This window comes from Sardina pilchardus, chromosome 23, assembly GCF_963854185.1.
Source record: "Sardina pilchardus chromosome 23, fSarPil1.1, whole genome shotgun sequence".
In the NCBI taxonomy this organism is placed as follows: Eukaryota; Metazoa; Chordata; class Actinopteri; order Clupeiformes; family Clupeidae; genus Sardina; species Sardina pilchardus.
In genome coordinates this window covers 5,878,649-5,905,641 of record NC_085016.1, presented here as the reverse complement: position 1 = coordinate 5,905,641, position 26,993 = coordinate 5,878,649, and the positions used below count along the sequence as shown (strand labels likewise).

The 26,993-nt window shown below is 43.6% G+C and overlaps 2 long non-coding RNA genes across 2 annotated transcripts; both read right to left on the bottom strand.

Annotated features, from left to right (window-relative positions):
* Nucleotides 1–1,490: 1,490 nt before the first annotated feature.
* LOC134070777 (uncharacterized) lies at nucleotides 1,491–2,752 on the bottom strand. Its single transcript, XR_009936984.1, has 2 exons — nucleotides 2,259–2,752; nucleotides 1,491–1,641 (listed from the first exon to the last, which is right to left on the bottom strand). It is a non-coding gene; the product is annotated as an uncharacterized LOC134070777 (long non-coding RNA).
* Nucleotides 2,753–5,771: 3,019 nt separating this feature from the next.
* LOC134070776 (uncharacterized) lies at nucleotides 5,772–7,053 on the bottom strand. Its single transcript, XR_009936983.1, has 2 exons — nucleotides 6,540–7,053; nucleotides 5,772–5,922 (listed from the first exon to the last, which is right to left on the bottom strand). It is a non-coding gene; the product is annotated as an uncharacterized LOC134070776 (long non-coding RNA).
* Between the last annotated feature and the right edge of the window lie 19,940 nt (nucleotides 7,054–26,993).

Here is a 26,993-nt window from a genome sequence, read left to right as displayed (position 1 = left end):
GGATCTGAGGGGATTCCTCAGACAGGACGCAGATGTGGATTGACAACATCCTGCAGTTTGACCTGTTCAACCGACCTCTTCTCTGTCCCATACACACCACACAGTCTTTGGTCAACCTCTGCTTCATTGCCATCACAACCATCGGTCCCTGTTTCATCTGCAGCACAACACAGCACAGCTGACGGCCTCTTCTCCATCTGCAGCACAGCACCACACACCAGACAGAGTCCGCTGCGTCTTTCACACACCTGGTGGATCCTATTGTGTGCCTCACATACCTGAGAGACTCTGCTCCACAGTACCTGCAGGCTCTGCCCTGCCCCACCCCTCGCACACCCGATGGACCTAGCTGTGTCCCTCACATACACAATGCGCTGTACCCCATCCCTCACACACCCGATGGATCTAGCTGTGTCCCTCACATACACAATGCGCTGTACCCCATCCCTCACACACCCGATGGATCTAGCTGTGTCCCTCACATACACAATGCGCTGTACCCCATCCCTCACACACCCAACAGATCCTGTTGTGTCTCTAACACACAGAGCAGGCTTTGCCCAGCCCCTCAGGGTGGCTCTGAAATCTGTGGCTTTCACACTCCCAACAGACGCTGCTCTCTCCCTCACACACCCGGCTGGCTCTGCCCGGTCCGTTGCACACCTGCAGACTTCCAGCCGCCACAAACCCAGCTCACCCTTCTCCTGCTGTGTCCTTTACAAACCAAAAAACGCAGCTATGCTCCGCACATGACTAGCTGACTCTGCCTGGTCCCTTGCACACCCAGTGGACGTGGACACTGTTGTGACTGTTGATATTGCTGTTATTGTTGATATACATAGGTTTCTCGTTTACCAACTATACTGGCTGCGCGCGCATCCGAGAGGCAGAAAATGCCAAGCTACATTAGAAAGTTACCAAGTAGTTGGATGTTAAGAATGGTAAGCTTATATGCTATGATTAATTAAGCAATGAAAAAGTGATGTTACCTTCCAAAAAAATGTATTTATTCAGTCAGAGTTCCCAAAAGTACAGCTTGATGATGGTATTGACAAACATACTGGGAAGGCAGAGCGCCGAAACGCGTCTGTGTGAATAAATGGTGATTGCTTATGCATAGTGCGGCCTGTTCTCTTGTTTTCATTGACAAACATAGCACATCAGTTATGAAACCATGCTGTGTGATGGATGTATATCAGGTTTATGTAACAACAGGCCACATTTAATTTTATGTGTTTGACTTCATGGCGGGCCACATGAAACAGAGCAGAGGGCCGCATGTGGCCCCTGGGCCTTAGTTTGCCCACCCCTGTTGTAGTAGCATGTCAATAAATTAGTTTATCCAATCATATGAAAGGTGTTTTGACAAGGCCCTGCCTTCTGAAATACATTTCCAATGGAGTAGTTCCAGATGAATGTGAGGAGCTAGGTGGAACGAAATTCAAGTGGTGAGTCAGGTTAACATACAGTAAGTAGTATGTAGTAAGTAGTACAATTTTATTGTTCTTTATTCAAAACAACACTTATTCTAATAAAGTTAAACTGCAGGATGTTGTCAATCCACATCTGCGTCCTGTCTGAGGAATCCCCTCAGATCCTGCTGTATCAGGGAGTACAGGTGCTCCATCACGATGAGTTGTTCTGCACAAGCACACAAGCACAAGCAAAAGACATGAGACATGTACTAATCAAAAGACAGAGCTGGTCACAGTGCTTAATAACATTTCCTGGGGAGATGTAACAGAAGAAGGTAACGTTGGCAACACTGCTTGAGCTCCCATGTTTACAAAAAGTAACGTTTCGACCCTTGGGTCTTTCTCAGGCAAATGAACCAATACTCTAACTAAGGTTACACTATGTCTGTGGTCTCCAAACGTTCACAAAGAGTGGACCTCCAGAGATCGCCAGGGCCATTGATGAACTGACCACAGATAGATCGCACCATCGCGCTCATACTATGCTAGACTACCGTTGACAACATAGCGATATTTCATGACATAATCGGACACATACGCTTATATAACGCGAGGACATTAACAATATACTTCTGAACAAATAAATACATGGTATGAATTCATAATTTAGGCTACTGTAGTGCGACATTTCATCAAAAGCCTCGTTTGTATGTGGACAAACCTACGATGCTAAGATAGCCATCTGATACCTTAAAACCAGCGTCAGTATTGTAACAACTACGCCATAACATCCCACATAAACGTGAAAATTAGACCCATAACAAATTAGATTACACTTCTTACCTTGGGTTAATGAGTAGTGAGGAAAACCCATTGTTTTGAGTCCATAACGCGTGTAGCCCATCGATGGCTTTGGTGTAGCTAGCTCCACGGAACTACTTACTGTGGTCAATATCTTCTTCTTCTTCATATGGCGGTTGACATACTGTGCTCAATAGCGCCACATCGCATATACCTGTACATAGTGGCCAAAAAGAGCGTTGCACCACTACCTGGGGGGGAGGTGGGTAGCTCTTGCGCTTGAATCCATAGTAAAGCTGTCAGTCAAAACGCATCAGCCAATAGGAATGCACCCCACAGACACCCACCCACATGTGAAGTTTGTGCCAGAATCGCAAGCAAAGAAACAGGCAGCGCAAACGCGAGAGCCAGAATCGAAACTGAAAAAGCCAGGAGCAAACAAACGAATGATGTCGCTGCAAATGACTGTTGTTATTGTAAACCAAAAGACAAGTTATTCAAACAGTTTTTTTTTGCAACTACACAAATAATTTGTTTGCGAGTTTAGATTTTTTTTTTCGACTTTATTTTTTTTGTTTAGATTTTGTATTTGGTATTTTGATTAATTGATTTTTGTTTGAATTTGAAAAAGTATTGTTTGAACTTTTTGGCACAAACAAAACTCCATAGTTAACAGAACGTATTCAAGAAATTGTCAAGAGGGTTGGTTATGGAGCACAAAGAGTCTCTTTGAGGCTCAAGCACAACTGTCGCTGCGTGCTGAACTCCCATTGAGGACAGTGGTTGAAACGAAACAGACTTGCTTAATGTTTGCCATTATGAGGCCTTGAGGCTATGGAGTTTTGTTTGTGCCAAAAAGTTCAAACAATACTTTTTCAAATTCAAACAAAAATCAATTAATCAAAATACCAAATACAAAATCTAAACAAAAAAAATAAAGTCGAAAAAAAAAATCTAAACTCGCAAACAAATTATTTGTGTAGTTGCAAAAAAAACTGTTTGAATAACTTGTCTTTTGGTTTACAATAACAACAGTCATTTGCAGCGACATCATTCGTTTGTTTGCTCCTGGCTTTTTCAGTTTCGATTCTGGCTCTCGCGTTTGCGCTGCCTGTTTCTTTGCTTGCGATTCTGGCACAAACTTCACATGTGGGTGGGTGTCTGTGGGGTGCATTCCTATTGGCTGATGCGTTTTGACTGACAGCTTTACTATGGATTCAAGCGCAAGAGCTACCCACCTCCCCCCCAGGTAGTGGTGCAACGCTCTTTTTGGCCACTATGTACAGGTATATGCGATGTGGCGCTATTGAGCACAGTATGTCAACCGCCATATGAAGAAGAAGAAGATATTGACCACAGTAAGTAGTTCCGTGGAGCTAGCTACACCAAAGCCATCGATGGGCTACACGCGTTATGGACTCAAAACAATGGGTTTTCCTCACTACTCATTAACCCAAGGTAAGAAGTGTAATCTAATTTGTTATGGGTCTAATTTTCACGTTTATGTGGGATGTTATGGCGTAGTTGTTACAATACTGACGCTGGTTTTAAGGTATCAGATGGCTATCTTAGCATCGTAGGTTTGTCCACATACAAACGAGGCTTTTGATGAAATGTCGCACTACAGTAGCCTAAATTATGAATTCATACCATGTATTTATTTGTTCAGAAGTATATTGTTAATGTCCTCGCGTTATATAAGCGTATGTGTCCGATTATGTCATGAAATATCGCTATGTTGTCAACGGTAGTCTAGCATAGTATGAGCGCGATGGTGCGATCTATCTGTGGTCAGTTCATCAATGGCCCTGGCGATCTCTGGAGGTCCACTCTTTGTGAACGTTTGGAGACCACAGACATAGTGTAACCTTAGTTAGAGTATTGGTTCATTTGCCTGAGAAAGACCCAAGGGTCGAAACGTTACTTTTTGTAAACATGGGAGCTCAAGCAGTGTTGCCAACGTTACCTTCTTCTGTTACATCTCCCCAGGAAATGTTATTAAGCACTGTGACCAGCTCTGTCTTTTGATTAGTACATGTCTCATGTCTTTTGCTTGTGCTTGTGTGCTTGTGCAGAACAACTCATCGTGATGGAGCACCTGTACTCCCTGATACAGCAGGATCTGAGGGGATTCCTCAGACAGGACGCAGATGTGGATTGACAACATCCTGCAGTTTGACCTGTTCAACCGACCTCTTCTCTGTCCCATACACACCACACAGTCTTTGGTCAACCTCTGCTTCATTGCCATCACAACCATCGGTCCCTGTTTCATCTGCAGCACAACACAGCACAGCTGACGGCCTCTTCTCCATCTGCAGCACAGCACCACACACCAGACAGAGTCCGCTGCGTCTTTCACACACCTGGTGGATCCTATTGTGTGCCTCACATACCTGAGAGACTCTGCTCCACAGTACCTGCAGGCTCTGCCCTGCCCCACCCCTCGCACACCCGATGGACCTAGCTGTGTCCCTCACATACACAATGCGCTGTACCCCATCCCTCACACACCCGATGGATCTAGCTGTGTCCCTCACATACACAATGCGCTGTACCCCATCCCTCACACACCCAACAGATCCTGTTGTGTCTCTAACACACAGAGCAGGCTTTGCCCAGCCCCTCAGGGTGGCTCTGAAATCTGTGGCTTTCACACTCCCAACAGACGCTGCTCTCTCCCTCACACACCCGGCTGGCTCTGCCCGGTCCGTTGCACACCTGCAGACTTCCAGCCGCCACAAACCCAGCTCACCCTTCTCCTGCTGTGTCCTTTACAAACCAAAAAACACAGCTATGCTCCGCACATGACTAGCTGACTCTGCCTGGTCCCTTGCACACCCAGTGGACGTGGACACTGTTGTGACTGTTGATATTGCTGTTATTGTTGATATACATAGGTTTCTCGTTAACCAACTATACTGGCTGCGCGCGCATCCGAGAGGCAGAAAATGCCAAGCTACGTTAGAAAGTTACCAAGTAGTTGGATGTTAAGAATGGTAAGCTTATATGCTATGATTAATTAAGCAATGAAAAAGTGATGTTACCTTCCAAAAAAATGTATTTATTCAGTCAGAGTTCCCAAAAGTACAGCTTGATGATGGTATTGACAAACATACTGGGAAGGCAGAGCGCCGAAACGCGTCTGTGTGAATAAATGGTGATTGCTTATGCATAGTGCGGCCTGTTCTCTTGTTTTCATTGACAAACATAGCACATCAGTTATGAAACCATGCTGTGTGATGGATGTATATCAGGTTTATGTAACAACAGGCCACATTTAATTTTATGTGTTTGACTTCATGGCGGGCCACATGAAACAGAGCAGAGGGCCGCATGTGGCCCCTGGGCCTTAGTTTGCCCACCCCTGTTGTAGTAGCATGTCAATAAATTAGTTTATCCAATCATATGAAAGGTGTTTTGACAAGGCCCTGCCTTCTGAAATACATTTCCAATGGAGTAGTTCCAGATGAATGTGAGGAGCTAGGTGGAACGAAATTCAAGTGGTGAGTCAGGTTAACATACAGTAAGTAGTATGTAGTAAGTAGTAAGTAGTACAATTTTATTGTTCTTTATTCAAAACAACACTTATTCTAATAAAGTTAAACTGCAGGATGTTGTCAATCCACATCTGCGTCCTGTCTGAGGAATCCCCTCAGATCCTGCTGTATCAGGGAGTACAGGTGCTCCATCACGATGAGTTGTTCTGCACAAACACACAAGCACAAGCAAAAGACAAATTACATGTACTAATCAAAAGACAGAGCTGGTCACAGTGCTTAATAACATTTCCTGGGGAGATGTAACAGAAGAAGGTAACGTTGGCAACACTGCTTGAGCTCCCATGTTTACAAAAAGTAACGTTTCGACCCTTGGGTCTTTCTCAGGCAAATGAACCAATACTCTAACTAAGGTTACACTATGTCTGTGGTCTCCAAACGTTCACAAAGAGTGGACCTCCAGAGATCGCCAGGGCCATTGATGAACTGACCACAGATAGATCGCACCATCGCGCTCATACTATGCTAGACTACCGTTGACAACATAGCGATATTTCATGACATAATCGGACACATACGCGTATATAACGCGAGGACATTAACAATATACTTCTGAACAAATAAATACATGGTATGAATTCATAATTTAGGCTACTGTAGTGCGACATTTCATCAAAAGCCTCGTTTGTATGTGGACAAACCTACGATGCTAAGATAGCCATCTGATACCTTAAAACCAGCGTCAGTATTGTAACAACTACGCCATAACATCCCACATAAACGTGAAAATTAGACCCATAACAAATTAGATTACACTTCTTACCTTGGGTTAATGAGTAGTGAGGAAAACCCATTGTTTTGAGTCCATAACGCGTGTAGCCCATCGATGGCTTTGGTGTAGCTAGCTCCACGGAACTACTTACTGTGGTCAATATCTTCTTCTTCTTCATATGGCGGTTGACATACTGTGCTCAATAGCGCCACATCGCATATACCTGTACATAGTGGCCAAAAAGAGCGTTGCACCACTACCTGGGGGGGAGGTGGGTAGCTCTTGCGCTTGAATCCATAGTAAAGCTGTCAGTCAAAACGCATCAGCCAATAGGAATGCACCCCACAGACACCCACCCACATGTGAAGTTTGTGCCAGAATCGCAAGCAAAGAAACAGGCAGCGCAAACGCGAGAGCCAGAATCGAAACTGAAAAAGCCAGGAGCAAACAAACGAATGATGTCGCTGCAAATGACTGTTGTTATTGTAAACCAAAAGACAAGTTATTCAAACAGTTTTTTTTTGCAACTACACAAATAATTTGTTTGCGAGTTTAGATTTTTTTTTTCGACTTTATTTTTTTTGTTTAGATTTTGTATTTGGTATTTTGATTAATTGATTTTTGTTTGAATTTGAAAAAGTATTGTTTGAACTTTTTGGCACAAACAAAACTCCATATGAGGCCATGGCTTTCATTTACGCTGCATATTCATTACTCCGTTACCTTTGTAGAGAGAATATCAGTAGGGCCAATGGTGTCAGCATGAACGATCTGTGAAGCAATTGGAGCAAGACCCTGAATTAAAGAGAGAGGAAGTCCAACCCAGAGGTTTTGAAAGACAGCTTCTGAAAAGGAGGCACTTTGCTGAAGAGGTCTGTGTGCTTGAAATAGCAGGACATGATAAGTGATCAGTCAGATGACGTGTTGTAATGAAACAGGAGGGTTGTTAAGAGTGTAATGGAGAGACATGAGACACACGCGTCAGATCTTAAATAAATCATCATACCTTTCTACTCTACTTTACAACGTTTACTTATCTTCACCCATATTCCACAGATGCTTGTCAGGAATGGTTAGATTGAAATTACATTAGCAAGAAAATGTATTTAATTGTCCGGATATAATGTACCATATATGTTTGTTTTTTTCATCTGTAAGTCATCTATAAAGAGATGGACTTTTCTTTCACAACACATACTGTGTAATGCCTCGTTCAAACAAGGCCACAACCGTATGAAGGTGTCTTCCGCATGAATAAACATTACATGTAAATGGCAACCTACCCGTAAGGTACTCGTGTGAGCGCGCTAGGCTACGGAGCAGCAAAGCAGTTAAACAGTTTCCCGCATAAAAAATGGAATGCAAGCTAGCGGCAGACCGCGCTAACTAATTATGGGCCGCATGCTAGTATACGGCACACACTGCGCTGCGCTTCCCGCCATGGTAAACACTCGTCAGCGAAGGCCCCTCTGTCCCGTGGTCATGCCCATTACCTCCCCGCCAACACAGAGGAACCAAAGAGTCGCCAGCGCACTCGGTAATGAGAGCTGCAAGGTCGGCCTGCAGCCAGAGCCCACGCCATGGAGCTTATAATGCCTCTAATGAGAGAGAAAGAGAACAGGGGGGGATTGGGGAAGAGAGAGAGAGAGAGAGAGAGAGAATAATATTCATTTATTTGGACAATTTCAATATTCCGTCTAGCATGCATGGACAGGATACAGCATTTAAGCCTGTCTTATTATGCATGTACCAGTAGCTTATGTGCGTAAGGCAAGTACGTACATAGGTGTAATTCTCCATAGTAACGTTACGATGCACAGAGTACAGGTAGTACCTGGTATGTTCAGAAGCTTCATGCATGGGAAATGTAATGTTAATGCCTAATCCAATTTAAAAATACAGCTTTTGAAATAGAATCATTCAAAATAAATTTATGCTTCCATGCAAAATAGACTGATTAGCATTTCATAGACTTGCATTTGTTTAAAGAAAAAAAGAAAAATGATTATTCCATTCTGACCAACTCTTTTGTCACAATGCACTCAAGCCATATACTGTACGCTTCTTCAACAGAGGAAATAAAACCACAAGGTTACTCTGATAATCAAGTGCCTGGCCAGCAAACAGTATGTGTCGTTGTCCTAGTTTTCTCAAAGAGTGTTGTTTATGCGGTTTCATGGTTGTTGTGCGTGAAGGCAAACATTGATGAATGAGAGTGTTTTTTCCTGCAGAGGAGAAGAAAAAATGCTGAAACGAGGCCTCTTGGTCCTAATTATGCTTGGGATGACCCGTCATCTGATTAATTCAGTCATGTTTGGGCCCAGTCACATAAGTCTTTGTCTTTGCTGTGGCAGAAACAGACCAGAACCCATGAGCTTAAGGGGAGAAAATGCTTCATGATGCAATCACTGATTCCCTTCCATGTTACACACAACACATACAAGCACACAGTATCAATAATAAACAGCACTGGGAGATGAACACATGACTATAAAGAGGGGAAATTATTAATGCCAGCATGACGAGTCAACTCATTTGTTCACTGCAAATTCAGTTTTTGTCAGTAGTATAGTTCAGTTCTTTCTTGTGTATTAACACAGCATTGTGCTTAAGCCCCAGGACAGTGTTTTATGCAAGTCACAAGAGACAAAACCATATTGATACCATATTAAGCCCCCAGTATTGTATTAACCTCATGGCTAAAAAGAATTTGCTAAATCAATATACAGTATATATCAGAGTATAAGTTGCAGATAATAGTTGGGAAATGATGGGTATAATGTAATTCTGAACTAGGAAATCTGCGCGTCTGGGCCAAAAGGACAACCTTTAGAGATCTAGCCTCTGCTACTTAGCCCCTGCTATTTCGATGGAAAGAAGTTTTGGTGACTTTGGTGGTCCGTCGTGTCATGTGGCATTTAGACAATTTTGCATTCAAAACTGAGTACCGTGGTAATCTGTGAAATCTCTCCAGATCCGTGTTGCCTCTGTGCCTGCAACAAGTTTGTCATGGAGGTCGTGGCCTTGCCGTTCTCATCAAATGTCACAGGCACTCTGCCATGAGTCGCAGAATCACACGGAAAGGGTGAACTTGTCAGCTTCTCTGCACAGTGAGTCAGCCCCTGTCAGTCTTAATACCCCGTCAAGGCCTTTGATGGCAGCTTTTGGGAGTAATGGCATTTTGAAAACCGGTTGCAGGCCCTGTGAAGTGAGGCAGCACAGTTTAAAAGCAATCTGAGGTTACGCTTGCTGCTCGCATTTCTGACACGTGTATGTGCACAGACACACACAGACACACAAACACACACGCACGCATACACAGACGCAAAAAAATTGCTCCGAGCTGTTTCTGTTCAAAGGTACATGTTTCCACATTTTGTTTGCGTCAGCCCACCCAAGCTGTGGTAAATACATCGGTGTTCTTCTTGTCGCTGCAAGTCACTTTGTGCAGTCTTCTCTCCGGCAGCATACAAAGTAACCCTGGAGGAGCGGAGAAGAGCACCTTTGTCCTTGATGTGGGAAGGAATCAATAACAAACAGTTGAATTGCTGAAGGAATACCCCATTCTACAACTAGATCTATGGAGGGAGAGTTAACTGCCTACCGGACAAATTGCTTTTTACCACTGAGTCAAATATTGCGTTCAATATTTGTATAAAGAACTGTATATGGAACACATATTAAAGGTTTTTGTACGCGTAATACAGCATTTGATTTGTGACCATGAGACCATTTTTTATTTTTATTTTTTTAAAAGGTTAAAAAAGGTTTGCAGACCAGCTCTTTTATTTTCATTTCTCATTATTTATTCTCATTCTCACAATTTATACCGCTCATGAGAATGAGTAATCGGCCATATCACTTTCTTTGGCCTTTGCGTGTGTGTTTGTGTGTGTGTGTGTGTGTGTGTGTGTGTGTGTGTGTGTGTGGGCATGTTTGCCATCTTTCTGTCAGCCTTGAAATAGGTATGAAAGTACGAAAGGTTTGCACTGCGCCTGTACTTGTATACCGAATGCCTGAGCTGTGTGGGCCAACACTTGTCTTTTACTGTTGACATAAGATGTACGGTACATACTTCTAAGTTCTCTGTTTATGGAACAGGGTTTAGTCAGCGAGCCTCTTTCCTCCCTTGACCTCCAGAGTGCTCTTCAATAGCTGTGTGCTCCTCTAGGTTGAGAAATCCATGACAATGTCACTGACCACCAGAGAGGAGGAGGCTTTGCTGAAGCAGGCCGAGGCATGTTCTGTTCAGTCACACCGTTGACACGCTCGCTCCGAGAGAAAGTTGCCATTCACCAGCGTGCCCCCAGAGAACATGCCTTGTGAGCAGCCATCAACTGTTGCTAAGCAACAGGGCTGACCCCTTTATTTCTTTTTTTTTGGGGGGGGGGGTTTGTTGTAGGCTGACTCTCAAACGGAGTTGATGTGTGCTGAATAGTGCTGTTCTTGCCCAGAGGTGACCATCTGGTTGTGGCTCCTTCTGACCGCCCAAACACTAAGGAGGTGTCAGCTCCATTGCCGTTCCCGTCTCCTGACCAGAGGTGAACAGATATCGGAAAGTAGTCTGAATACCAGCAGTATGCACAGTAAGAGCCCAGCGGAATTGTGTAGTTTATTTGACTGAGCAAAATGATGTCTTTCTCTGCCTGCAGTCTTTTTTTTTTGATGACATGTTATGATACACAATGATTCTGCAAACTGTGTGGTATGTGACAAGGCATAACAATAATCAAACTAATGAATATCAAACAATCTGATTTAAAACAAAACTAACTCATAATAAATAATCACACACATCCTATGCCTGGCTTTTGCCTCACTCACACGTTACCTTGGTAACATAATCATTACACCATTTCCAACGGCCTAGTCATGCCAACCACATGGTGCCCGCTCTCAGCTGGCCAACTCACTCTCTCCTCTTATGCCTCTGCCTAAGCTCCCGGCATGACAGTGTTTTTGTTCTTGACTGCAATTTATTTATTTTTTTATATTTGCTGAATGAATGTTTTTTTGCTGTCGAGCTGCGAAACAGACAGGTGGTGTTTAGCGGCTATGTAACTAGAGAATGATGTGCTAAACTGGACTTGATACTGCTGGTGAAAAATCCATGATTTTGACAGTGATATGAATGCTATAGCTGCTGGTATGAGGTTGATTTGCTATGAGAATGATTTGGTTTGAATTCCCTGTGAATAACCAATGACTCTGCCTGTCTGACTATTCTGAACATTAACACTTAACACTCAAACTAAGGAGGTATCCAAATGCATTGAAAAGTAATGACAAAGGGTCCTCACCAAGTGTAAATAGTCTATGTGATGACTTGGGAGTGAAGCTATCAAAACAAGTACTTGTTTCCCTACACAACACAGTTTGGTGCTGGGCATATGGAAGGACAAAGGCCTTATGCACTCCCAGTTGGTGTTGATGGTTGTCTTTGTCTCTGGACAGGCCGGGAAAACACAGCGAATGGATCCTGCAGTGTGCTGATAGCCGGGTGTAGTTTCCTTGTCTCAGGGGGCAAGACCTGACTGAAGGTGCCAGACCAGTGACAGCATGGTTGGTACAACCCCATCAGCTTCCTGACAACATCAGTCTGAAGTAATCAAGTTACAAGTTTCTTGAAGGTTTCACTGATGGGGTCCGCGCTGTTAGCCTATACGCTAGAAGGGCAGATGTTGAGTTTGAGTTTAGCTGCACGTGACAGAGGACAGCTGAGCTAAAGACAGATTTCCTCACGGTGGTGGAGTGAGGGTTCAACATCGAACAACCCTGATTGGAAGGTGAACCAGGGAATGAGGATGCATTTGGGCTGCTGACGTCAACAGCGCTAAAAGCGTACGTCTCAAACTAATGAACGTACCGATGGCACTGGCGTCACGATCCGTCCTGTTCAGCTGGGAAGGACGGGAGATGGAGGAGAAGCAGAAGTACTCGCGGACATCAGGACCTCATTACGGATCTGAAACGGTAATCTCTCAGCGCTGTTGACCGACCCTATCAAGGTCGATGAGGCCGAGAAAGCTGTGCAATGAGCACTTACTCCAGGTGTAAGTGGTGCAGCTTTATTGAGCTGCAAATTGACCTGTAATCCGTCTCCAATATGGCCGCCTTGATAGAGACTCTAATACGGGCACTGCTAAGAATGCAACCAGGCGGAGAACAGGAGGAGGTATCCAATCTGAAAGATTAAGGGAATAGAGGGCAGTGATGACAAGATGCTGAGTTAGGCACAGGAAATAAGGTTGATAAGCTTACATTTAAATTACGTCCGCTAATGGATTTTTTCCAACAACAGCCAAGTCGGACATAACCTTGGAAGATAGAGTTGACAAGAGCTAGAAGACGGCTCGATAGCAGTCTTAGATTTAGTTTTCTATTCACATCTGTCTGCTATCATAAAAGATGTCCTAAATGTTCTCAAGAGTTCATTGCATTCAGACTGAAAGAGTTCACTTCTTTCATTTCTTCTTGGTGGATATAAAAGCTTGCACACTGTAAAAGGCAAATCAGATGAATCCTCTTTGTAGTAAAGTAAAAGTTTGCTGCTGAATAGGTCTGTTGGTCATTACTGAATCCAGTGGTTCATAGCAATAGTCCTTGTGTTCAAGTCTGACGAGATACAGTAGGCTACAAACAAAATGTTTGAAGTACTCATCTCAGCTATTTCATTAGCATTGCTTGTGCACAGTATTAGTGCAAGGAGTCAAGCATGGCTGCTAACAAGATGACTCCCTGGGCCTCAATCCCCCTGCTGCTGTCCTGGGCTTGTGCTTGTAATGGCTCACCCCATTATGCATTAACAATGAGGGATGGGCCTGTTTGACATACCGCTACACAAATTCATTAGCCGCTAACTTCCCAAAGCCTGCATTCCATGCACCTAATCAAAATGCATGTACGTTCCATTGTATTGCATAGGTTTGCAATAATCCGAGATGGCCGGGCTTCACAGGGCATGCAACTGAAGCGGAACATGCCAAGTTTCCACATAGATCTCCATTTCTCAAGGACACCAAGTACTGTTGGTACGAAATAGAACAATCAGTGTTACCCAGCTCGAGTTTCTACAGCCAGCAGCTACTGTAATGCAGCCAGGCAGCTACAACGCTACACTCTGTGGGCCCATGTACATGGGAGCACACGCACTGTACATGCCCCCAGACTGTTGCGTTGAAATGATGGAGATTCCCCCCTCGCTGGGGGGCAAAGGCTGCGCCCAGCTCCAGAGCAAAAAACAGTGTGGTGACTGACTGACTTACCAGGAGCTCTACAAGGTGTCGCGGTGCTCCATGACCAGAACCATTGCCCGTACGTTTACATTTATTAGACGCTTTTATCCAAGGCGACTTACATATGTCAGTTATATTACAGTACAAGGGCCATTGTCCACGGGGCAACTCGGGGTTAAGTGCTTTGCTCAAGGGCATAACTGTGGAAGCTGGGAAGTGAACCCACGACTTGTCAGGCTACTGCATGCTAGCCCTGCTCTTTAGCCACTAGTCTACCACCACCGGTATAGCTGACACCAGGATGGACGTTACCTCTTCAGGGCATGCCTCATGAGGTATGACAATCCACTCCGGGATTTCCCAGATTTCGCCCCTAGAGATGCAGTGCTCCAGGGAGAGGCCCTTCACCACACCCGTGCCGGTGCAGGTCTACAGTATAATCTCAACACAATCTTAAAACGAATGTGCTGGAAACAACACAAGCTGTATTATTTTCAACACATACAGTGTAACAAATGCTGTAACTAAAGCAATGTGTTGGAAATAACACAAACTGTGTTGTCCCTATCTGGACACAGAGATGTGTTGTTTTCAACAGCACACTGTTAACACCTCGGTATCCTACTCTGTGCTTTCAGCTCCGCTGGTCTGCTTGGGTGTACTTAGCTGATGTTGGGTCATAGCTCTACTGTGGAGGTGTTGTGAATAAAGGCTACTGTATCATCAGCTTCCTCTCAACTCGGACTTAATCCGAGAGGACCCTTTTCATTCAGAGTGTTAAATTTGGTTGTATCAGAGTAGTGGTGTTCTCCACGACACTGTCACTGGTCAGTGAATTTGGGGATCAATAAAGTATCTATCTATTTATCTATCTATCTATCTATCTCTCTATCTATCTATCTGAATCCACCAACACAGCCTGGGTGCTCTTGAGCTTGTCAGGACTCATCCCTGTAAATGATGACTGGTCGTTTGTGGTGCAGCTATATAAAGGCACCTGTAAAAAACATCAGGAGATTGAAGTTTCAGATTAAGACGACATCATGATAATGATTTCCCATTGGTTAACACCATGTGTTCTCCCTCAGAGAAGCAAAGTTATATCCATAACCATGTGTTTTACCTTAAAAAAAGAGCCTTCGAACTCATTTTGATATCACACTGACTGCCACTATTAGTCATGCATTTGTTGATAATTAAAAAAAAAAGAAATAAAAAAAAACATCAGCGTCCTTTATGTTTATCCGTTTAAGGAAATGTCATAATTGTCAACAGATGAATAGTCACCCAGTGCCTTGTGAGATTACCGTGTGCTCAATGAAATCTCTACAGATAATCGTTTCCATCACCCCAAGATCTGCTGTTCTCATCTGCTGTCTGTCTCACTATTGAAATGTAAAACGGAGCACGGATATGTACTCGTCTCGTCTGGTTTTGCGGAGATCTGTGTCCTGCGTCCGTCAATACACTGCGCAGAAGCTAAGGTGTAGACATGGATGCATCACCTGATCTTAATGGAACGAGAACAAAAGAGAAACGCACTCTGTGTCCTCCTCTGTCGGAGGATCCAAATGCTTTTGGAGGGCATCCAGGAAGCTGGAGGCTTTCCGTGTACTGTACATCCCATTAGGAAATTAATTATGAAGCAATTCACAAGTGGAGCCATTTACATTTTTAAGCCCAAAGTCTGAAGGAAGTGGGAAAAACAAAGCTGCCATAAACACGTTCTGTAAACCACGATGGGCGCAGGAAGTTTAATCACACTCGCACCACTGAAATATATGTGTAAATTGAAAGCAGACAACAGAAATGGGCTTCATATATACAGTACACTGACTCAAAATGAGCACAGCTTTAAACTAATTTTGTGTCTTGTCTGTCACTGTCTTACAATTCAGAGAATGTACTCTTTGACATTGCTGTTGTGCACCTGGTAATGCGCTGTGTAATGTTGTTGCAGGTGGGAGCATGTCCTTTTTCATAGGTTTTAGATTAATTGGGTGCCCCCTAAGCACCAAATGGGTACCAAGATACGATGACAGTTGATAAAAAAAAGGCGGACGGCTTCCTTCATTATGTTACTTTAAATTCCCTTCGAAATCTGTGTGTACTACAAATGTGTGTCAACAGGGCAAATACATTTATTTTACAGGCAAGGTGGAGCTTTGGTAACATTCCCACCTAACCGACTGATCGGTTTGCTGAGTTTTTCTCGGGTGGATGAGATTCCTGATCCTGCCATTTCAAGTTTGTGTTGCTCTCTATAAAAGCATCTTCTAAACATCATTACTGTAACTTCAATTTGTTAATACTGCATACTGTACAGTATATGCAGTGATGGGTGAATGTCCTTCTGTTAAGACATGCTGCTGTCCACAGTTAAATCACCAGCTTTAATGCACCAGGCCTTCCTTTCTCCCTCATATATTGCACAGTATGTGGTGAAAGATGTACAAAGTCATTTCTTGCACAAAGATGTGCTGAAAACCACAGGAGTCAATATTCTCTCCTCTGGGTATTTGGACAGCAGAGGTTTTATTAGAAATAAAACATGAATGTGTTGCCATTCCCTGACATTCCTTTGTGAGGTATACTTTTTTGTGACATTGAAGGTGACCTGCGTCTATGGAGTTGTACTGAAGGACAAGAAGCTTTGTAATCATGAATGGTTTTATATACTCATTGGTCTTGGATGGGAGAGGAACTGCTCTGAAGAGACTTTGGAGCTTTTGCCACTGTGCTGATGGACTCCATACAAGTGAGCTGTATGACTCCTGCAACATAAAGTCAACTTTTTTATCGCCGCGGTATATTTTTTGTTCCCACATCGGCATTTTCTTGGCGAACGGATCGAAGTGTCCAGCCAGATCCCACCTTGAGACTTGAAAGCCGCTGACTAGGGGTGTAAAAAATAACCGATACATATCGATATTCGTTTTTAACCTGTAAAAGACGACTACATCGATGCATCAAGCCTCGTTTCGAATTTTTCATGACATGAATCGGTTATTGTTTCGATTTAAAAGAAACAAATCGGTTCACATTCGCAAACGTTTCTGACTTGACCGTCTCTTATGAAATACTCGATTTCCTGGCCTGGTGCGTGGCTGTGTGCATCCCAATTTTGATTTGAGAACAATGACAGCCTCTCATTGGTCAAAGATGGCATAGCCTATCACGTTCTTCTATCCATTCCAACGAAACGTGCCCTGGACGTGCCTGAAGGAATGAGATGCTAGTCTTCCTCAGAAAAGATTTCTGACAACTCCGAACCTATATTCAACGCGCCGGCGAAACTTAAATCCAAAGTTTGGAAGTCGTTTGGCTTTTTCAAAAGAGAAGGTCTCTTTATATGGCTCTGGTTCTATCTCTCCCGTTGTCAAGCGGGCATATCCCAGGATTCTGATTAACTTTAACTTTGAAAGATCGCTACTTTTATAGCCTACATGGCATCCAACTAGCTACAATCCACCTCCGTCATATGCTACAATGTTACTATGGTTCTGCACGTCTGTATTTCAGCTTGGATGCAACGTGACAGTTCATTTAAACTTCGCAACGAGTTTGGCGAATTAATATTCAAGTGTGATACGGGAACTACTTCAAAGGTAGCAGGTTATACGAAGTTAATGGCCACCCCATCAGCCAATCAGAGAAGAGAATTCCATTGTTGAGGGAGATAAGCAGAGAATCATTTATTCTTTTACATGAGAAAAGGCCAAGGGCAAAGCACTGCTTTATTTTCTTTTGTAACGACACCTCTTTGGTCTTTAATTTTTTTATGCAACATATACAGATATATGTGTTTCTTCTGTTTATTTCTTTATGGTGTCCTCAGTGTGTGCCATTACTAAAATATTATATGAAAAACCTCACCTTTTCACAATAAAATGTTTTGTCATGTTCATACATCAAGTTGTTTGTCCTATTGATAACCATTAACTTGATCATGTAAAATGTGCACAATTGTAAAGTGAATGTGCACAATGAAAAATAACTTTCAGAATGCTTTCGATTACTGAACCGCATCGAATTGCATCGAATCGCATCGAATTGAATCGTACCGAATCGTTTGCTATTAACATGTATCTTTTTTTGAATCGTATCGTGACAATGTATCTAGATGCGAATCGTATCGTCTTTCACATGAGAGATTCACACCCCTACCGCTGACCTTTGCGGCTCTCGGCTGATTGTGGCGCTCGTTTGCAGGAGAGAGAGCGGACTCCTGCGTCCCCGACGGGCTGAGATGTACCCCCAGAGTCCTCCCTCTTTGTCTGGGATGGAGACAGGATCCTCTTTTAAAAGCCACACAGCTCCCTCATCGCGGCCCTGCTCGGCAGTCACCAGAGAGGGGAAAGAAGTGAGTCACATACTGCAGATGAAATAGATAAAGTAACCTGCTCCACTTTCCACACAATCTGTCTTTCTAGACACCTATGTGGACTGTGGGTCAAATTGTTTACTTATTCGCTTTATTACTTCACACAACTTTCACGTATTCTATACCAAGGTCAGTGGATGCGTTTATCAATATGGAAGATCTTGATGGTTGGATAAACTATCACACGGCCCTTTTACCTTCACAGCTAATGATTAAAAAGCATGCAGTTGTGAAGCTTACCCATAGGGGGAGCCCAGGTATCATAAACACATCTGAACAGTGCGGAAGGGGTGGCGACTTAGCCCATTTCAATCCAGGAAATGCAATTGAGTTTATTTATTTAATTTGACAAACATAACCTTTTCTCCAGAGAGCCGTGCGGAAATGAGACGTTAATGAATCTCACAACATAATAACCCGATAACACGGAGAAAATAGAATGATAACAGAGGAAAGATTCAGAGAATGATAGGGACACGAGAGGGAACAAAAGAGGCTGATGGGGACCCTACTCACAGGAAGCATCCAGCATGTTAAAATGCACAGTGGGTGGGGTGAGAGAGTGTGTGTGTGTGTGTGTGTGTGTGTATGTGTTTGTGGAGGGGAGGGGGGCGGGTGCTAGAGGAAGGCCTGGGAGCTTCATAAGCCGTGCGGCGGTGCAATTAACATTGGCCTACCGAGCGTTGGGTTTAGTGGGTGGGAAACGATCACAGGAGCCGGGCGCTCGCTCCCAGCACACACAAGTCAGATAATTACCTGTTTACATTTCATCTCCACCAGCCAGGCTTCCTCCTCCACGCCACAGAGTTGCCGTGGCGCCAGGCCACCTGTCTCCGAGGTGATCGACGGGCCAAATGTCTGTGCCTTGGCAGCGGAACAATGGACAGCACCCTCGTCCAGATTAAAGAACTCGGTGAAGGAGAAGCGAGTGAAAATATTCTGACTGAATGATGGCAGCTCGGCATAAAAGTGTTTTTGTTTTTTTTAAGATGGAGCGAGCTTGTGGACCAGAAAGAGCAATACTCACAAGGCAGTGTGAGCGCTGGTGTCTGCTGATTGTGTCACTGTGTTTTGAGTTTTGTTTTTTTTCCCTGTTTGTCTATTTGACCTTCTCAATTATTTACACAGTTCAAATTTTCTCTCTCTGTCGTTCTCCTGCTCCCTCCCTCTCTCTCTCTCTCTCTCTCTCTCTCTCTCTCTCTCTTGCTGTCTCTCTAGCTCCAGAGGTGCTTCACCTGTCTCTTGACCTCTCTGTCGAGCTGCTCTTCTGCTCCTGTAGAGGGGCTAGGTCAGTCATTAGCCAGGTAGGTCGGAGTCAGGCCCTTTTGCAGCTTGGGACACCGTGTTCCAGCCACTCCTAACACTCACCTCGGTGTGAGTGTGTGTGAATGTGTGTGTGTTTTGTGTGTGTGTGTGTGTGTGTGTGTGTGTGTATGTGTGTGTGTGTGTGTGTGTGTGTGTGTGAAATTTGCCCACAGTCAGCGGGCCCTTGCACCCCAATTTAGCTCCTGCAGCCCAATCAGGGTTCAGGCCAGCCGGGGTCAAAGGTCAGGATGGGGTGTGTTGTAGAGATGTGGTGTGGAATCCAACATAGCCTGCAGAAAGACAGGAACACACACGCTCAGACAACCAACATCACACCAAAGCCTCACTTTACAACCCAGGACCATTGCAAATGAAACATAACTCAGATGAAATTAAATTATATAGTCAAAGATGAACCACTCTGACAGCGTTGACTGCCAACTAGCTAATGAAGACATTGTTTGAATATTAGAGAGGTAGAGTGTGTGTTTGTGTGTGTTTAAGAGAAAGAGATGGTGCATGTGCATGGATGCAAATGTGTGAGTGTTTGTTCATTTGCATGTGCACGTGTGTGTGTGTGTCTGTGTGTGTGTGTAAGAGAGAGAGAAGGAGAGAGAGAATGAGTGAGTGTGTGTATGTGAATGATTTATGATGTTAATGACAGTATATTAGTTAATACTGTCTGTCTCCATGTGTTACTGTTACTGCATGTACAATAAATCATTGCATGCGAGTGAAGGTGCAGGTGGATAGCCAACAGTAGCCCATACTCACACCTCTGTGCTGTTCAGCGACCCAGCACTCATCTGTCCCGTGACCCTCTACTTCCTCACTTCTTTCTCAGATGAGACGCTGTGCAGGACTAGCAGAAAGAACAGCCCGTTCGGCCAGGTCTGTTTTCCAGTCATTTCACTGAGGCTCTCAGACGCGATGACGATCCTCTGAAGCCGAGCGGCCAAGCAGAAGGACTGAGCAGGAACGGAGGAGAGTGCCTTCGCAAACACCCTCTCTATCTCTTCTGCTACTTTTCCTTTTCCTTTTCCTCTTTTGCTGACAGTTCCTTTGTTCAGGCATTCTAAATACCCAGGGGGGGACCTGCAGCAAGCAACTGCAAGAAAATGCAATTAATCTATCCTGCGATTGTTTTTCCGGGTTTACCTGGTAATTAGGCAATATGGAAACACACAAGTAGACCCTAATGACAACGATGGTTACTGGGGCTATACTGTTTATTCGCAGATACTGTGTCTGACGAGATAATGGCCAAATAGAGGCTAACTCTGAATACACCCAGTGCAGTCTAGTGTCCACAAGATCCATAGCGGCCCACGTCGGGTTCTGCTTCAGAATGTACAGTATGGTTCTCCAGATGGCCGTCATTCTTCAAGTGCCATGATTCCAGAAGCATGCATACACTGGTAATGGCCATTAGCCCTCCGTGGATTTTTACCTTGAAGCTGCATTCTGTTTTCTGTTTGGCAACGGAGGGAAACGTTGCACTTGTAGTGTGTCTCAGAGGAAGGATGGGGGAAAGTTGCACTTGTAGTGTGTCTCAGAGGAAGGATGGGGAAAGTTGCACTTGTAGTGTGTCTCAGAGGAAGGATGGGGGAAAGTTGCACTTGTAGTGTGTCTCAGAGGAAGGATGGGGGAAAGTTGATCGCCTTGACCAACAGCCTCCCCGCAGGTCAGTCCAATGCAGCAGCACAGGTGATTGGAGAGTCACTGGAGTGGAGAAAATTAAGATTAGAGATGTTTGTTCTCAGGTACTTGGCCACGGTGTGGACAGTTAGACTGCACTGGGTCTGTTTCAGAGTTAGCTTCTATTCCACCATTATCACAGCAACTGCAAATAAGCTATTACGGCGGTATAGTATTATCATTCTCATTAGTACTGTTTACCCAGTGTTTCCATATGGGCTAATTATGTGCCAGTTATCTTGCGTAATGTGCAGCTCCCTCATAGCGTGGCTCCAAAGGAGAGGTTTTTACAGGTAACTTTGCACCAGACTGATGCTTATTGGCAACTTGATTTTACGAGGTATGTGTAATTGTTGAACTCTTTCTTAGCACACTTGATGGTGACCAGATGCTATGTCAAAGTAGCAATGCCGACTGGTTCTCAGACAATAAATGTGTTTGTACTGTACGCAGTTGTGGAATGGAGCCTCCATTAAGACATTAATGATTTAGCCAATAAATGTTATGGGGCAATTTAGCCACCTAACTCTGTCCGGTACAATGAGAATGTCGCATCTAAATTGGCCAATTAAGATAGTCATCATGCTTGCATTCTTACTCTGTTCATTTCACACGCACGCACGCACGCACGCACGCACACACGCACACACACACACACACACACACACACACACACACTCTCTTTCACTCTCTAATCCTCTCAAAGAAACACACACAAATGAGTTCATGCACACACTTTCAGTCCCTATCTCTTTCACACACACACACACACACACACACACACACACACACACACACACACAGACACACACATACACACACACACACACACACACACACACACACACACACCTAACTCTGTGACTTAATTACCACCTTCTTGCCCTGTGCATTACTGGAGGACACCGAAGGTCTTAGAAGAGAGGCAATCTGCAGACCTCAGGGTTGGTGGACGAGGGCAAAGGACAAATATTAAGCAGGAGAGAGAGAGAGAGAGAGAGAGAGAGAGAGAGAGAGAGAGAGAGAGAGAGAGAGAGAGAGAGAGAGGGAGGGAGGGAGGGAGGGAGGCCTGGTGTGTCCTCAGCCTCATAGAAATCGATAAGAGTTGACCCCTGTTTTTTAACATGTCCACTGCCTCCCAACTGACCCCTGGCAATGAGAACATTGTCCCGGCACCACCAACACAGGCAGATTTGTATCATGACTCACCTTGCACAGGTGCAAATCAAGGAGAGAAGATGTGAGCAAGCAAAGAAACTGGAATGCTACTTGGAAGCTGCGGTCACACCATGCGAGATGTTGGAGGTGGAGTTGTGCTGCTGATTATGGCTAATGGATCACAGATCCGGGGGCCTGGTCGGATTACGCTGCAAGATAAAAGGACAGGGCACTTGTGGTCAAGCAAAAAGTGATATTTTACTGAATGAGGATCGGAAGAACCAACAGCAGACTTTGATGTCGGAAGCGTTGTTTTATTTTTATGTGGTAGCCACAGTTACAGCTTTCTGGAAAAGGATCTGATCACATTTCCTTAGTCTGAATTCCTGTCAATCTCTCTTAAAATAAACAAAGCATTTTCCAAATGATCTACATGATATTGGCCTTGATATTGCAATACTGTAACTGTTGTGGACTTAAACATAACTTGATACTGAAGACAGAGAGCTAACTGAAACCACATGAGACTTTGGCACAGTGAAATATAAATCCTCTTTAGTAGCCATATCTCAATCATGGAGGGAAAACTAATTTGCCGTTTTTAATTTTTGAATGCAGACCTGGTACTAAATCTTCGCTTTGAAAACCAAACAGATTAGCAGTTTTCATGATGTAATCAATGTTCGTTATGGAAGAGGGCCAGATATCTATTTTAAGGAAACATTGCCTGTGATATCTCCGTCTCTCCAGGCAGACACTTCATTATCAGAAAATGTTTGCTTTTGGGTATTTGCTTTTGTTTCATGGACTATGTGCAATGTACCTGCATACATTAGGCATGCTGATTACTTCTACTTAAATATAGCTGTCTGGAAATCATGTCTGAAAGCACACTTAACTTGTCTTTGCTAATAGCCAAAAACATTTTTATTTTAGATCAATGAAATTTGAAACAACAACAACGACGATGATAATCATTCTAATAATAATAATAATGAAATGTGTGTAGCCTGCCTTGGCCAGGAGAAGAGATTTCTAATCCAATTGAGGTTTATTCCTTATTAATAAAAATGGGTATGCCACACACACACACACACACACACACACACACACACACACAGACACACACAGAGAGAGAGAGAAAGAGAGAGAGAGAGAGAGAGAGAGCAACATACACACAGACACAGACACACACACACACACACACACACACACACACACACACACATCATATTATACAAAACAAACAGCAAGCTGAGAGGAAAGCAAGCAAAGGTGTCTAACATAAACAGTTTGATGGAAAGGTCAGCTGAAGGTCAGGGCCCTTATGTGTAGGCATCAGAGGTGTGTTTGCCATCTCTTCAGATGGAGAGCCAAATCCTTGGGGTGGGGACGCACAACACCTGTTCTGGGAGGTCAACACTGCTCTGCTGTCCTGACAACAAACTGAAGGACAATATATAGAGCAACAACAAACTTTCTCTCCTTCTGTTTTTTTTGTATCATTTCTTTTCTCTCAATTGTGTAATTAGTTTGAAAGGTTTATATCCGTGGAGGATCTTATTTACTCTGATATTATTTGCTTCCATTACTTGTTTGTTTCCGTGGTAATACAGTGTTTGTCCTGAATCACATTTCCCCTCGGCCAGTCTCAATCATTATTTATCTGGAGCAACATCACGGATGGGCACACTTGGAAAGAAAATGACTGAACAAACACTCTCTCTCTCTCTCTCTGTCACTTTGTGTGTGTGTGTGTGTGTGTGTGTGTGTGTGTGTGAGTGTGTGTGTGTGTGTGTGTTTGTGAAAGAGAGAGAAAGAGACAGAACTCACAATATGACAGCAGTTATAAGACACAAAACTACAGGTCTATACTTTATTTACAATTCTCTATATTATATCTGAAGCACAATGCCATATCAGTTACATGTCATAATAAATACTGCATTTCTTCAGTGAAGTGATGTAGTACTATGTAGTTGCAATGCTCTCAAAATACTGCATTTCTGCATTTTAACTGCAGTGAACTGCAATAAACTGCAGATTCATGTTCAAAATTTCTGCAGTTAAGTTTTGTACAATTTACTTACTATGTGTCCAAAATACACTGCATGGACTGCTACAAATTCTTCTAAAACTGCAGTTCTGACACTCAAAAAAGTACCTTTGACAGCTCATTATTATTTATTCTTTGTGTAAGGGTGAGTTGAGACACTACATGCACCTTGCACTTTCTTATTAACATGTGCAAACTTCAGTAAGCAAAAAAAGCGTTATTACTATCTTTGACGTTCGTTACTGCCCATAAATGTCATGAGAATAGTCCAAGACGCACACTGCATCAAGAAGTGAAAACGCGGAGAAAAAAATGTCTTGCTGTGTTCACGTCCTGTGCGCGCCACACACTCTCCCTCCCTCCGTCACCTAGCTTCTACCCCACACCTCCCTGCTTCGACGTTATCCTGCTCTCTGCCTCACACCGTCTCTCCACGCTGCTATATACACCTGGAAGTCCTGCGCGAAGCAGGCAGAGTAGAGAGACGCTGGCTCGTTTGAGAGACTAACTTGTCCGTTGAATCACTGGATAACGGTGCACACGGAAGAGCCCAGAGCAGGGCTAGGACCTGCGAGAAAGACGTGTGGTGGCCGCTTCTCACTCAGCCACGATGCCCGATTTTATTTTAGCCTTTTTAACCATATCGGGATTATTTCCAATGGCCAAATTGCTGACAGCGGTCGGAGCCGAGCAAGGTAAGAACTCATCCGCAAAGACGGCTTAAACTGTCTCTTCTTGCAGTTCTCAGTGAATTGAAATGTATGCCGTGGGCATTTCAAGTTAGTTTCTGTTTCAACCCTTTTAACGCGTTATTTTGTCGTTTGTCACACTTGTGCCGGTCAATTTGACGTCTGACACAAGAGCCCAACATTAGGATGCAGCAGGGATAGCTTTTCAACAAAGCAGTTAGCTATCTGAGGGAGGCTGTCAGTCCAAGTGCTGGTTCACAGAGAATAGGTAGATTGTGTGGCGTTGGTGTTTTGTATCAGTTTAAAATAGACGGTTTGCCAATCTGACATGGTGTTTCTCTTAGCATAAGCTATCTTTAAGTTCAGTTCGATTTCTCCTCCCAGGGCTCCTGCTGCCGCTGCATTCTTACACACACTCTAATTGCAGTCTGACCGTTTCGTCATTGGTTTGATAATGCAGAAAGTCCTGGAGCATCTGAAGTTTGTACCGAAGAAGCAGATTTATCTCACATCTCCTAATAAGTCCCCAGTCCACTCCGCACGAACAAAAAAGTATCAAGGATCCATAGTTAATTCCCAGCTCCCCACAGCAATTAAAGATAAATACGCACCACTGTAGCCCGTTCATTTTAACATTTATTTTAATCTGAAATACACAGTCAGAGAGCTAATTGTCAAATATAAAGGCAAATATATGTTGCATGTTAAAATAATTTACTTCAAATTATTTACAAATGGCATTTGCGCAAAATAAGTCGATTTTCTACTAATAGGCTACCGAACCGAACCCATAGGCCAGTGTGCAGTCTACTGATTGCTTGTATGGGCTCCTTGGCATATGCCACCGGCGCTGCGCGACGAAAGCGCCGTCATTTAGCAATTTCTGATCCCATTAGCGGTCACTGTAGTACTACGCTACGTTTTTTTTTTCCTTGCCTGGTCGCTGTCCCTAATTTCATTGGCCTGTGTAAAGAGCACATCGTGTCTTACTGTCGATAATTAATTGGACGTGGCGTACTGTATGTTTAGGAAAAAACTAATTAAGATTAAGATAAATAAAGAATAATTATTTGCTATAACCTACAGGCAGCACTGCCTTTACATTCTAAGAACTTTCACGGAAATAAATGAATAAGTAATGATTGAATTGATGGACTTCCCTGAGCTTTGCAATCAGCATTCATTTTATCCTATAGTGTAATTATATTAACTAGTAATGAAATTTCGAAAGCTACAGTACTTGCATCCTTTTCAATTATTCATCTGTGGCTGTAACTCACTGCACTTTGACAGTTTGACGATCGAGTACAGCAGCTTTAGTGATATTAAGTTATGTTATGCTTTAATGGAAAGCATCCCATAGCCAGGAGAATGTGGTGATAAACAGTACTGAACGGTGTTATGTCAGATGTGGCACGACACATTTATCATCACATTTGTGAAGTACATGAATCCAAAGTCATGGATTTTGAATGGTAGTACTGTAGGCTATGATGCACATCTGTGTATTTGATGAAGACGTTTGTCATGGAAAAGATGGCTCTGTATATTCCATCAACATTTAGTCACGATGGAAGCTTAGGATGCTGGCTTGCTTCCCATCTCTGGCTTGTGTTACGGTTGGGGAGGAAAATTGTTATAACGATAGTTTGCTTCAAGATGATCAAATCTGTGAGGAGGACATGAGTCACTTGTTGGCATTTAGCATAGGTATGGCCCCTGTTAGCAGCTCAAGCAACTTGTTAAGTAGCCTATGACCTTACACGGTTAGGGAGTGAAAGCTGTGTGTCCCTGTGGGGTTGTTGATGCACGGCAACACATGGGCAAAAGATGCCCTATGACACAACTTGAATGCAGTTTGATGATATAACAATGCACTGGAAAAAAGTACTGATCTTTGGCCTGTGACACCTTCAGCTACAGTACCTTGGACTTCTGAAGGATGGTTCTGAATGCACAGCCATCCACTTCATTGCCTTC